Here is a 12,470-nt window from a genome sequence, read left to right as displayed (position 1 = left end):
TCATCAAGCAAAGACAATGAAAGACTATTTGCATATTAGGCAAACAAAGCTATCAAGCAACCAAATAGGGGAGCAGACAGCATGGTGTCTATACCCAGCAGAAGAGAGATGCTTCATCTGGGTTTTCCTTTTCAAAGAATACATTATAGACTAGTAAAACTTGGCAAAGACTGGGAAGCTGAACCACAAATGATAAGCAATTGAATCAACTGACTGTATAAAATATTATAAAAGTGTACATAGGGAGGTCTTTTATGGAAACCTATGACAATGGTGATATTGTGAATTGTATGTATTAAAATGACAAGTATTTATGGACACACATTGATATTCTGCTTCACAGTCTGTGACCAAAGAAAGGGAGATACAGGATTTCCCTTACACAGGTAGATGGAGACAGGAGGGAAGGCAGCTAAATAAATTAAGCAAGGTGTGACCAAAATCAATGCCAGCCCCATTGGCATAGGAATCAGCAGGGAATGGGGAAGACCCCAGGAGGGAAAGAATAGTATGAGGTCATCCTGCTTCTTGAAACAAGGTCATTGAACATTAATGTCTTCAACAAGAAGAGAAGCCATCTTTGGCATCCATCACTAGACGGACACAAGAGGCCAGGAAGCTGAGAAAGATGGGTCCTTCAAACAAGGGAGGGTTGAAGTTTCTGAGAACTGAATATAAGGGAGAAGCCAACGTCTTTCACCTAGAAAGACCGGGGAAGCCAGCATCTTGTACTTTTGTAGAAGGCCCTGAGGGAAAGTCAGTCACGGCTGGGAAGAAGAATGAGTGGTGTCAGAAACCATTTTGAACAAAACCTGTAACTTTCTCGATTAAGTTGTAAACTTTTAGATGCATTGATTTCACTTGTATTTGCTTGTAATCAATTCAATCTCTATATCTTGTACTTGATCTCACTTAAAATCCTATTTTCTTTTTGTTAATAAATTTATAAACAGTGCTTTGTTTAATTTAAAGTGTTAATTCCAGTTAAAGTGGTAAACTGTACATTATGTCTTTAGATGCTCAACAAACCTTATTTCTTCTCTGAGTGAACCAGGAGATGGACGGACACTTCAGGACTCTCAGTTTTTGGGAAATTCAGGTCAGGGAGAGTGTTGGGATCACCTTACTGTTTGGAACCAAGGCTGGTGAAAGCCAGAGTGGGGCTGCAGACAGGCTTCTGTGGGGGAGGTCACAGCTATTGAACCAGGGCTGGCTGCATAGCACAGATACTCAGGGTGTGAGCTTCATGCTTGTTACTGACAGAGTGTGTTCCAGACAGAGAGTTAAAGTAGCAAAGCATTGTGAAGTACTCAGGGTTACAGGATAAGAGGGGGAAACTCCTCACTCCTCCTGGTTTAGATTGCTTCACGAGAAGATCATAACAGTACATTATACTTGGGCATATACCACCAGGGTCTTAAGGAGGGGGGAGCACTAGGGGTGAGGTGTTGTATTAAAGCATAAAGGAAACAGTACGTTTGGAACAGAAGATTGTTTACCTCACTGTATTAAAAAGTAGACCAAAAAGTTTGCCATGGTAGAAAGCTACTCAGAGAATTAGTTTTTTAAATCCTAGGGCACACAACTTAGCTTATTTGTCTTAACCTTCCTTCACCCCACACACAGTTTTTCATTCCTGGAGTTGCTGTGGTAGCTCTCCCACATGGAGTAGAACATAGTCATATATAAATTATTAATTTAAAACAAAAAACAAAATATTGGGTCACAAAGATACATATTTTAACCCCAGGCAGTGTCACACCAACTTTAAACTCTTCTAGTTGATTTGATCCTGAATAACTCAGCTTTCATCTCATTGGACAGACTGAAGTGAGTTGATTTTCTGTTGCTTAAATGTCTAACATTCTCAGTGATTTGGACAGCTTTGGGATTTTTGACGTATTTCAATATAAAAGTAGAAGTTAAATGTTTACATTTGAGCTGTTATCCCAGCAATTTGAGCTCTCACAACAGGATCTCATGTTACATCCTTTGTAGTCTCCAAAAGTGCATTAAGTGCAAGGTAGTTTCCAGAAACCTAATGCTTCTGCACAAAGAACCCAGCTTGTTGGATAGAGGACAGAGATTCCTGGCAATGTACTCAACACTTCATATTTTATGTCCTGAAATATAGCTTCTCACCTGGATCATTGTTCAAAATTAAATTATGTGATTTCACAAAGTTTCAAGAGTAAAGAAATCTTGCCTATAAAGATTTTAATATAGAATCATAGAAATGTAAGACTGGAAGGGATATCAATACATTATCTAGTCCAGTGCCCTGCTCTGAGGCAGGATTAAGTATTACCTAGATCATCCTTAAGAAGTGAATAGCCTTTAAAAGCTTCCAGTGATAGAGGTAATTTAATCTAGTGCTTATCTAACTACCCTTACTAACCAGGAAATTTTTCCTAATGTCTGACCTAAATCTCCCTCCCTCGGTTACAATTTAAACCCATTATTTCTTGTCCTGTCCTCAGTGGTCATGCCCTCCTCTTTGTAACACTTTTTATGTACTTGAAAACTGTACTGTCCCTTCTCTTCTCCAGATTATACAACCTCTTCCCCCCCGTCTTTCCTAATAGCTTTTTTTTTTAGACATTTAATCATTCTTGTTGCTTTCTTATGGACTTTCTCCAATTTGTCCACATCTTTCTCCATGTGTGGTGCCCAGAAATGGACACAATAATACAAATGAGCCCTTATCAGTGCTATGTGGAAGAATTACCTCATGTCTTGCTTACAATGCTCTTACTAATACATCCCAGAATTGTGTTTGCTTTTACCGCAACAGTATCACATTGTTGACTCATTTAATTTGTGATGCACTGCAACCCACAGATCCTCTTCTGCAATACTCCTTCCTAGACAGTCATTTTCCCTTTTTTGTATCAGGAAGGAATAATCAGTTTCACAAAATATAGTACTTTTCATTTGTCCTTAAAGGATTTAATCCTATTTACTTCAGGTCACTTCAGTTTGTCAAGATCATTTTGAATTCCAATTCTATCCTCTCACATGCTTGAAATTAATTAATTCAAACTGGAGCAGGTACAGAGAAGGGCTACTAGGATGATCCAAGGAATGGAAAACTTGTCTTATGAAAGGAGACTTAAGGAGCTTGGCTTCTTTAGCCTAACTAAAAGAAGGTTGAGTGGAGATATGATTGCTCTCTATAAATATATCAGAGGGATAAATATAGGAGAGGCAGAGGAATTATTTAAGCTCAGCACCAATGTGGACACAAGAACAAATGGGTATAAACTGGCCACCAGGAAGTTTAGACTTGAAATCAGACGAAGGTTTCTAACCATCAGAGGAGTGAAGTTTTGGAATAGCCTTCCAAGGGAAGCAGTGGGGGCAAAAGATCTATCTGGCTTTAAGATTCTACTTGATAAGTTTATGGAGGAGATGGTATGATGGGATAATGGGATTTTGGTAATGAATTGATCTTTAAATATTCAGGGTAAATAGGCCTAATCCCCTGAGATGGGATATTAGATGGGGTGGGATTTGAGTTACCCAGGAAAGAATTTTCTGTAGTATCTGGCTGGTGAATCTTGCCCATATGCTCAGGGTTTAGCTGATTGCCATATTTGGAGTTGGGAAGGAATATTCCTCCAGGGCAGATTGGAAGAGGCCCTCGAGGTTTTTCGCCTTCCTCTGTAGCATGGGGCATGGGTCACTTGAGGGAGGATTCTCTGCTCCTTGAAGTCTTTAAACCATGATTTGAGGACTTCAATAACTCAGACATAGGTGAGGTTTTTCGTAGGAGTGGGTGGGTGAGAGTCTGTGGCCTGCGTTGTGCAGGAGGTCGGACTAGACGATCATAATGGTCCCTTCTGACCTTAGTATCTATGAATCTATAAATCCCTCCCTGCTTGGTATCAACCACAAGCTGTATAAAAGAGTACTCTCTATTCCATTATCCAAATAATTGATGAAGATAATGAATATAACTGGACCCAGGATAGATCCCAATAGGACCCCACCTTTCCAGTTTAACTGTGAACTATTGATAACTACTCTGAGTATGTTTTTCAAATGAGTTGTAGCCACCTTAGAGTTTCATTTAGACTATATTTTACTAGTTTATGAGAAAATCATGTGAGAGCATCAAAATCCTTACTAAAGTTGAGATAATCACATATAGAGCTTCCCCCCATCCACAAGGTTTGTCACCCTGTCAAACAAGGATATTAGGTTGGTTTGACAAGATTTGTTCTTGATAAATCCATGTTGACTGTTAGATGGAAAAAATATATCTATGTGCTTACAAATTAATTGTTTGCTTCTTTATCATTCAGAGTATGAACGCTAAGCTGACTGGTCTATAATTCCCCGAGTTACACCTTCAGTTAGTTCCTGTATACCATTCATTCAGGTTTGATAAAATGATTAAGGAAGTAAAATCCATTTATTCATGTCTGAACACTGAAGACAAAACATAATTTTGGAAGCCTTCTCTATCCATTGCTAGATTTAAATACTCAGCAGCTGACCTCTTAGTGATTTGCTGCATACCATCCATCAATCTCTTTGATGACTGTCCCCTGCTACAAGGACCTGTCCCCATTCTTTCCATGGTAAATTTCTTGAGGTTATTTCCATCTCTAGTACATGTTTGTGCCTGTTGATTTTCAACAGCAGGGTCTGCTTTTCTCCCATAATATTTCTAACAAACATTCATCTACTTTTCCATCTAGGAAATATGCAAGGGTCTTCACCAGCACTCCATCTCAAAAGGTCACATGTTTAGAGATCACACATTTCCCCCCCTCTTTCACTCACTCAGCCAGTCTTCTGATTTCTTAAGAACAGCCTCCTTAGCTTGAAATGCAAGATCCCAGATAATTGAATTCATTTAATGCCTCTACAACTTGACCGTTCACATAATGTCCTCTTGCATCTTGTTTTTATTAAATTGTATCAATGTGCATGTGTTTTATTATCATTTAAAGATAATCCATATTCCTCCCTATCTATTTTAACAGACTCCAACATTTGTTGCATTGCTTCAGTGGTGTGGCAAAGTAGTGTCATAGTGGCCTTTCTGAGGTCAGTTAAGAGATGTCCATTAATGTAAATACCAGCTCCACCCCCCTTTGTCAAAGACATGAAGGCCTATTCTCATAATAAGTTCGGTATATACATTGAAAAAGTTTTTGGACAAAAATACATCACTGTTTTGCACTTTGCCCAATGAGAAGCCACTCATTCTCACCTGCTATTGTTTTCACTATGATCTCCTGTTGATTGTAAAGGCTACTGATAAATTCAGTGAAATACCTTGGATAGGTAGAATAGGTTAAATATTAACTGTGACTAATTATGTTTAATTAACAAATCAACAACTACAATGGTTAATGGTGACTACTGTGTCTTAAAGTGACATTTTTAAGAAATATCACTACCTTATATCCTGATAATTAAGGAACTATTTCCATCTCATTTTAACATTCATAAGACACAAACCTCAAAAGTTACATAGATCTAGTCCGGAAAAGCATTAAAATGTTCATAGATGGCAATACAAGCCAGATTTATTCTGTAGTTAAGGTTACCCAGTAGTTTCCATTATTACCCCTGGATATCAGTGATAATGTTTTTGAACTTTCAAATTTTTATTTCAAAAAGTCTGAGCAACAACAGTACAGCTGTTTCCCCCCTGCCCCAATATGAAACAGTTCATTGTGTGCAGATAGCTGATACTTGTCTTCTCAAGCAAGCCTTTTCTCAACTTCGTTATTGCAAGAGGAATCTGGGGGATGCTACAAGGACACCCTGAAAGTATATCTCAAGAGAGGCATTGACCCCTTGAATTGGGAAGAGCTGGTTGGCAATAGATTGCAATGGCATTGCAACACACATCAATCCTCAGCCTGTTTTGAAGAGAATCACCTTGCTCAAGAGGCTGAGAAATGGCATAGGAGAAAGGAAAGTGTACAGCATCCCAGCCAGCTGTTGTGCTCTCTCCAAGAAATCACCTGTCATATAATGTGGAAAAACCTGTAGAGCATGTTTTGGATTCCTCAGCCATCTTAAGTCTCATCAATGATTCCCTCCCTACTGGCAGACATCCTCATATTGAGGGATAGCTGCTGCCAACAAAGGGGAAAACAGTTTATCTACTCACAGTGGGAAAAATTCTGGTTCCGTTCAAGTCAATGGCAAGACTTCCACTGACTTTAATAGAACCAGGATTTCATCACGTACATGAAAATAAACTGGTGGATTTGTTGATATACAGTGTAGTACCATTTGATGTATCACTTTTTAGAATTAAAAAAAATAATAAGTATGTGGTCACCCTCAAAAAACTTGCCATTTTTGCCATAAATAATGTTACCTCAATAGCTGTCAGATTCTCTGCTATAAATATAGGGATGAATAGGCTGCAAACAGAAAAGGTTATGTATTCCATTTAAGGCAAAGTTGACAAGTTTTTAAATCCAGATAAATGTATCCTATTGATTACAACTGGTGCTGTTAGTGTGATATGGTAGAATGACATGGTTTAAACTTTTTATCTCCAAGTATTTAAGAAGTACCACATATGTTCAAATCTACTTTTACCTCCAGAGCAGCAAAATATCATAGTTATTTCCTTTTCAAAGTAAAATAGGAATTTCTTTAGGAAAAAAACACCACAAAGTTGCAGTGGGGGAGGTTTAGATTGGATATTAGGAAAAACTTTTTCACTAGGAGGGTGGTGAAGCACTGGAATGGGTTACCTAGGGAAGTGGTAGAATCTCCTTCCTTAGAAGCTTTTAAAGGAAGGCTTGACAAAGCCCTGGCTGGGATGATTTAGGTGGGGATTGGTCCTGCTTTGAGCAGGGGGTTGGACTAGATGATCTCCTGAGGTCCTTTCCAACCCTGATATTCTATTAAACTAAATACTTGTCATAGGTAATGGAATATAAAAAATTAGTCCAGTCCTGCCCTTGGTTTCATTTTGCATCTCATTGATTTTTGCCTCTAATTTTATGGAGTTCTACTCTGGTAACACAGGGATGAATTGGGCCAAACAAACAACAAAAAAACACACCATGCTTCTTGCATATGTATCTGTTTGGACTATATACACAAGTGCCTATAAACATATCTTCAAAGTCATATTATTAAGCAATACTGTTTTCTTATAGCCTAAAATATACACACATTTCCCGACAATTACTTAGCCATTTGAATACTTACAATAGAAATGACAGGAAGAGCTGAATTTGAAAGCCATCAAAACTTTACTCCAGTTTTCTTGCTTTTGTATTTTTTCCTGTCTTTTCTTTTTGTAGATAAATCTCATTTTCCTTCAGTTTAACCAGTTCACCTATTCTTTGTCTTGCCATAAAAAATGGCTGTCAAAACTCGACCCATATATAAATAATGTAACACAAAACAGTAAAAACAGTATTATGCTACGTTAAGAAGACTTAAACATTCATTTTCAAGTTGACTCCTAATCTCTTATAACTTTTCATCAATCAGCAATGCTACCCTCTTCTCAGCCTTTCCAATAAATTTGAAGGTTCTGAATTTTTGGCAAAATATTGAGCACTTCTCTGGCAACTACTGCACATTATTCTTCCCCGCTGACAAAGCAGTAAGACCCATACCAACTCCAGCTCTGGCTGGATGCATTTCCCTTGAGTGTGAAAGCCACGATTCAGCTGGAGGAATAAACTCTACCAATATACATTGTGTACATTCTTGCGAGAGGTCTTTTAGTCAGAATAAAATCATGTCCTGATGCAGCCCTACATCATTTCAAACCACCTGTGACATTCATTGATTAAAAGTTTAATCCTTGAGTGCAGCTCCAAAAAACACAACAAAAGCAATGCTGGGCCTAAATCCAGCAGCAAGCAGCCATGGCTTTCCAAGGCTCAGCTACAAGCAAGTTTGGCAGAATGGCAGAGTTGACGAGGAAGGTGAAACAGCCTTGTTCTGTGCAACAGAGTTGCAGAGCAGCTTATCAAGATAAGAAATCACATCCATTCCTAAATGGGAATTAAGTGGTTACTGAGGACTAGATAAATATACCTTTCAAAATAAGAAGTGTTCAACTTCTATAGCTACAATGATCCACAGGATATCAACTGGATAGAGGCCTAGAAAAAACCGATTGCAGTGCAAATATAAAGTAGAGAAATGCTTACAGACAAAGATTCTTGTGCTTAATTAATAAAGAACTTTTTTCCCCACTTGAAGTTCTCTTATTTTGTGTATTACACTTCTTGGGTAACTTTGCAGAGTGGTATGCTGATAAGTGTGCAATTCCAACTAATAACCAGCAATGATTGTTTGAGTCCTTGTGCACCGTGTACAAAAATATACCCCATTTAGAAATTCTAAATTTGCTCCAAATCAAAGTTTTTATTGTTGCATGGTTGCAATATTTTTACTATTGGACTCTCTGTTTTCTATTTCTTTTGTTATACTGAGCAAACAACATATGCACCACTTCAGTTTCAAATGGTACTTGGCTCAATGTGCACACTTTGTAAAGGTCAAATATGGGTTGTAATCCCATGCTCTGCCACCAATTTGTTGGGTGACTTTGGGTACTTAGTCACTTCCCCCCACACATTTCTCCACTAGAGAAACTGGTATGATCGTACTTACCTCCTTGGTAAAGGAGTGTGAGATCTACAAACGTAGAGCAATAGATAAGACTTTCGTGGTAGTGTTATAAGTTTTTTTAAACTAGTTTAGAGGGAGCATCTGTACCACTTACAGCACAATAGAGTCAGAAGACCTGTATTTTAAACCTGACTGGTGCTGAGTCAGTGAGGACCTGCGGCAAGATTTAGTTTTGGTTTCTATATTGGAATCTTCTCCAGTGATATCTGGAAGCTTTCCTATCTGCATTTCTCCATGCACTTCCTTTTCTCCAATGCTTCATTAGCTTTCTACATGGATTTTAAGTGTTCCAGTATTCCATTTGCCTTCTGCCAGCCTGTTTGTATTCTTTAGGAATGTTTCCATGATGTCCTGGAATTTTCCACCTTCTCCATTGCTTCCCTGTACTTCCACTCTGACTAATTTCTCCTCCTCTGCCCGCCCCTCCCCCCCAAGAGAGGGATCTTGGATTATAGAATCCACTTCAATTTCTAGGAGTGATTTCCATGTAATGGATGCATAAGGATGGTCTAGAAAGGAAGGGTGGCCTTGTGGTAAAGACACTATCCAGCTCTGCCACAGATTTCCTTTGTGATTTTGAGCAAGTTACTTAGACAACCATGCATATTTCCATTAACATCAATAGGGTTTCATGTAGGCACAGGAGTTTGCTTATACACCTATCTTTTCAACACATACTCTCTGTGCCTCAGTTCCCCATCTGTGAAACAGGGATAATACTTTCTCTCACCCCCTTTTTCTTGTCTATTTAGATGATAAACTCTTGTCCTATTTACCGTATAAACACATAAGCCTAGTCTCAGTTGAAAATTCTAAGCTCTAGTGTAAGACTTCTAATAGTAGTCATGTTAATACCTTACTTTGAACACTTTAGATGACTAATGTTGGTATCCCCAATTTAAATTACTTTCCACTGGGTTGACACAATGTGGAATTATAGACCAGTCAGCTTAACTTTGATACATAGAAAGATATGGGAACATGTAACAAACAAATCAGTTTGTAACCACCTAAAGGATCATAGGGTTATAAGGAATAGCCAGCATGAACTTGTCAAGAACAAACTGTGCTAAACCAAAACAATTTCCTTCTTGGACAGGGTTACTGGCCTAGTAGATTGGGGGGGAAAAAGATGTACATGTGATATATATTTTGATTTTTGAGAGATTGACAGTCCCACATGACATTCTCATAAGCAAAATGAGGGAAAAGCCATCTAGATGAAATTACTATGGTAGGTCCACAACTGGATGAAAGTTTGTAGTTAAATATTACTTATCAAAGGTCCACTGTCAAACTGGGAGAACGTATCTAGTGGGTTCCATGTGGGGGTGGGGGCTGTCAATCCTGGGTCTGGTACTATGCAATATTTATTAACTATTTGATAATGGAGTGAAAAAAATATTTAAAAAAATTGTGGTGGACATCAAGCTTGGAGGGGTTGCAAGCTCTTTGGAGGACAAGATTAAAATTCAAAAGAACCTTGACAAATAAGAGAATTGGGCTAAAACCAACAAGACGAAATTCAATCTAGACAAGTGCAAAGTACTCCATTTAGGAAGAAAAAAATCAAATGCATAACTGGAGAAGAAAGTGGCTACAGCTGAAAAGGATCTGAGGTTATAGAGGATCACAAATTGAATGAAAAAGAGGCAACAATGCGAGGCAGTTTCAAAAATGGCTAATACCAATCCAGGGTGTATTAACAGGAGTATCACATGTAAGATGTGGAAGGTAATGGTCCTGCATTACCCGGCACTGATGAGGTCTCAGCTGGTGTACTGTGATCAGTTCTGGGGGCCATGTTTTAGGAAAGATGTGGAAAAAATTGAGAGAGACTACAGAGGAGAGCAACAAAATGATAAAAGGTTTAGAAAATCTGACCTATGAGGAAAAGTAAACAAACTGGGTATGCTTAATCTTGAGAAAAGAAGACTGAATTGGGTAATCTAGAATTCTTCAAATATGTTAACGGCTGTTATAAAAAGGAGGACAGGGATCAAATAATTTTCTTTGGTAAGTTAAGACAAGAAGTAATGAGTGTATTCTGCAATAAGGGAGATTTAGGTTAGATGTTAGGAAAAACTAAGAGTGGTTAACATCTGGAATAGGCTTCAAAAGGGGATTCTACCACTTCCCTCACTTTTATAAAAAGTTGGACAAACACCTGCCAGGGATGGTATAGATTTACCTGATACTGCCTCAGCAGAAGGGGCTGGGCCTGGTGACCTCTTGAGGTCCTTTTCCAGCTGTACATTTCTAAGGGAATTATTTCAGAGGAAGATGAAACTGGTTAGTGGCTGTCAGTTCAGAACTACCTTTCATCCTTTGATTAGTTCTCATATGCTTTTAAGATATTCAGAACCTATATCCTCCTTAGTCTGAAATCTGTTTTTCAGAGATTTTTTGAAGTTAAATAGCTGCTAACCTTCTGTGGTAGTGGAGACACCATTTACTGCTTCTCATGCAAAAATGCAAAACCTTGAGTTTCAGAAATAGAATCTTAATCAAGACTACCCTCAATTACAACAAACATACATTTTTGAGGTACAATTTACTCCCTCAACCTCTCAAAATGCAGTATATATGAAAATGTAGAAAAACCATCCAAAATATTTAATAAATTTCAATTGGTAGCTTATTGTTTAACACTGCAATCACAATTCACTTTTTTAATCGCAATTAATTTCTTTGAGTTAATCGTGTGAGTTAACTGTGATTAATCGAGAGCCCTAATTTTAATCAAGTAAGTCTTGACATCCTGACCCGCTTGCTGTTCTCATGTCCCACACTGTACAGAGAATGACCCAACACAGCTTCAATACTTTAGTGTGATGGACTTCCTATAGGAAATGTTAATCTTATAACCGTTATAGCAGTCTGTCTCAAATTCTCACCGCATCTTTCAAATTCTTAGCATATGATTTGCTATCTCCATTGATAAGCAATGCTCGTTATGCTAATCTCTTTACATTCCTTTATGAACACATCATCAGCCTTAGGCAAGTGCACATGCAAAAAACTGATCATAGCCATTTACTCCATTATACTTGCTAGTTATATTATTTTCCACTTTATAATAAGCAGTAAACGGATTTCTTTATTTCCTGTGTCTATTCACACGAGTTTCTCCTAATAGCTCTACAGCACTTATTGAACTGCAGGTTTCCAAAAACTGTACAGAACCAAGTAAGAGATACACTACTGGCCTGCTCTGCAGTTATCAATTTTGTGAAGTATTTCCAAAATTGCTATTTTCCCCCATATTTGTAACTTATCGATGTCCAATGCATGTCTGATAAAAATCCAGGCAGGCCCTGTGATAAGAATTTCAAACCTTAGTAACCTGTAAACTACCAGATTTTTTTTAACCTAATGCAGAAGCAGAATGATGCAGTTTTCATGGCTGAAGATCTTATCAGGTTCCATAAACTTCAAAAACAATTTAGAACTATCAAAATATGTGAACCTCATTTTTATGCAGTCCAATTTCTATCATATGTTCTTCATTTTTCCAATAACTGCCATTATCAAAGAAATGCAGTGTTAATAATGTTAAACCATCTTTCAGCTCATCTTTTGACAAATAGCCTTCTCTGGCTAATACCAGTAACTCATGGAGTAGCTCCTTAAAATACTACCAGTCTATTAATTTGGAGCCTGTAATCCTGGAAAAGAACATTTTTAGGCGTCCTCAACTATGCATGTTTCTCCACTGCTGTAACCTTGTTTCACATCCCAATTCTCTGAGATGCAGTGATCGCAGAAGTTAGGATGTGATTTATTCTTTCATTTCTTTATATTAACAATTTATATTGTTAAAGTTAACC

Source organism: Dermochelys coriacea, chromosome 9 (assembly GCF_009764565.3).
Source record: "Dermochelys coriacea isolate rDerCor1 chromosome 9, rDerCor1.pri.v4, whole genome shotgun sequence".
Taxonomy (NCBI): domain Eukaryota; kingdom Metazoa; phylum Chordata; order Testudines; family Dermochelyidae; genus Dermochelys; species Dermochelys coriacea.
This window is presented reverse-complemented; position numbering follows the sequence as displayed.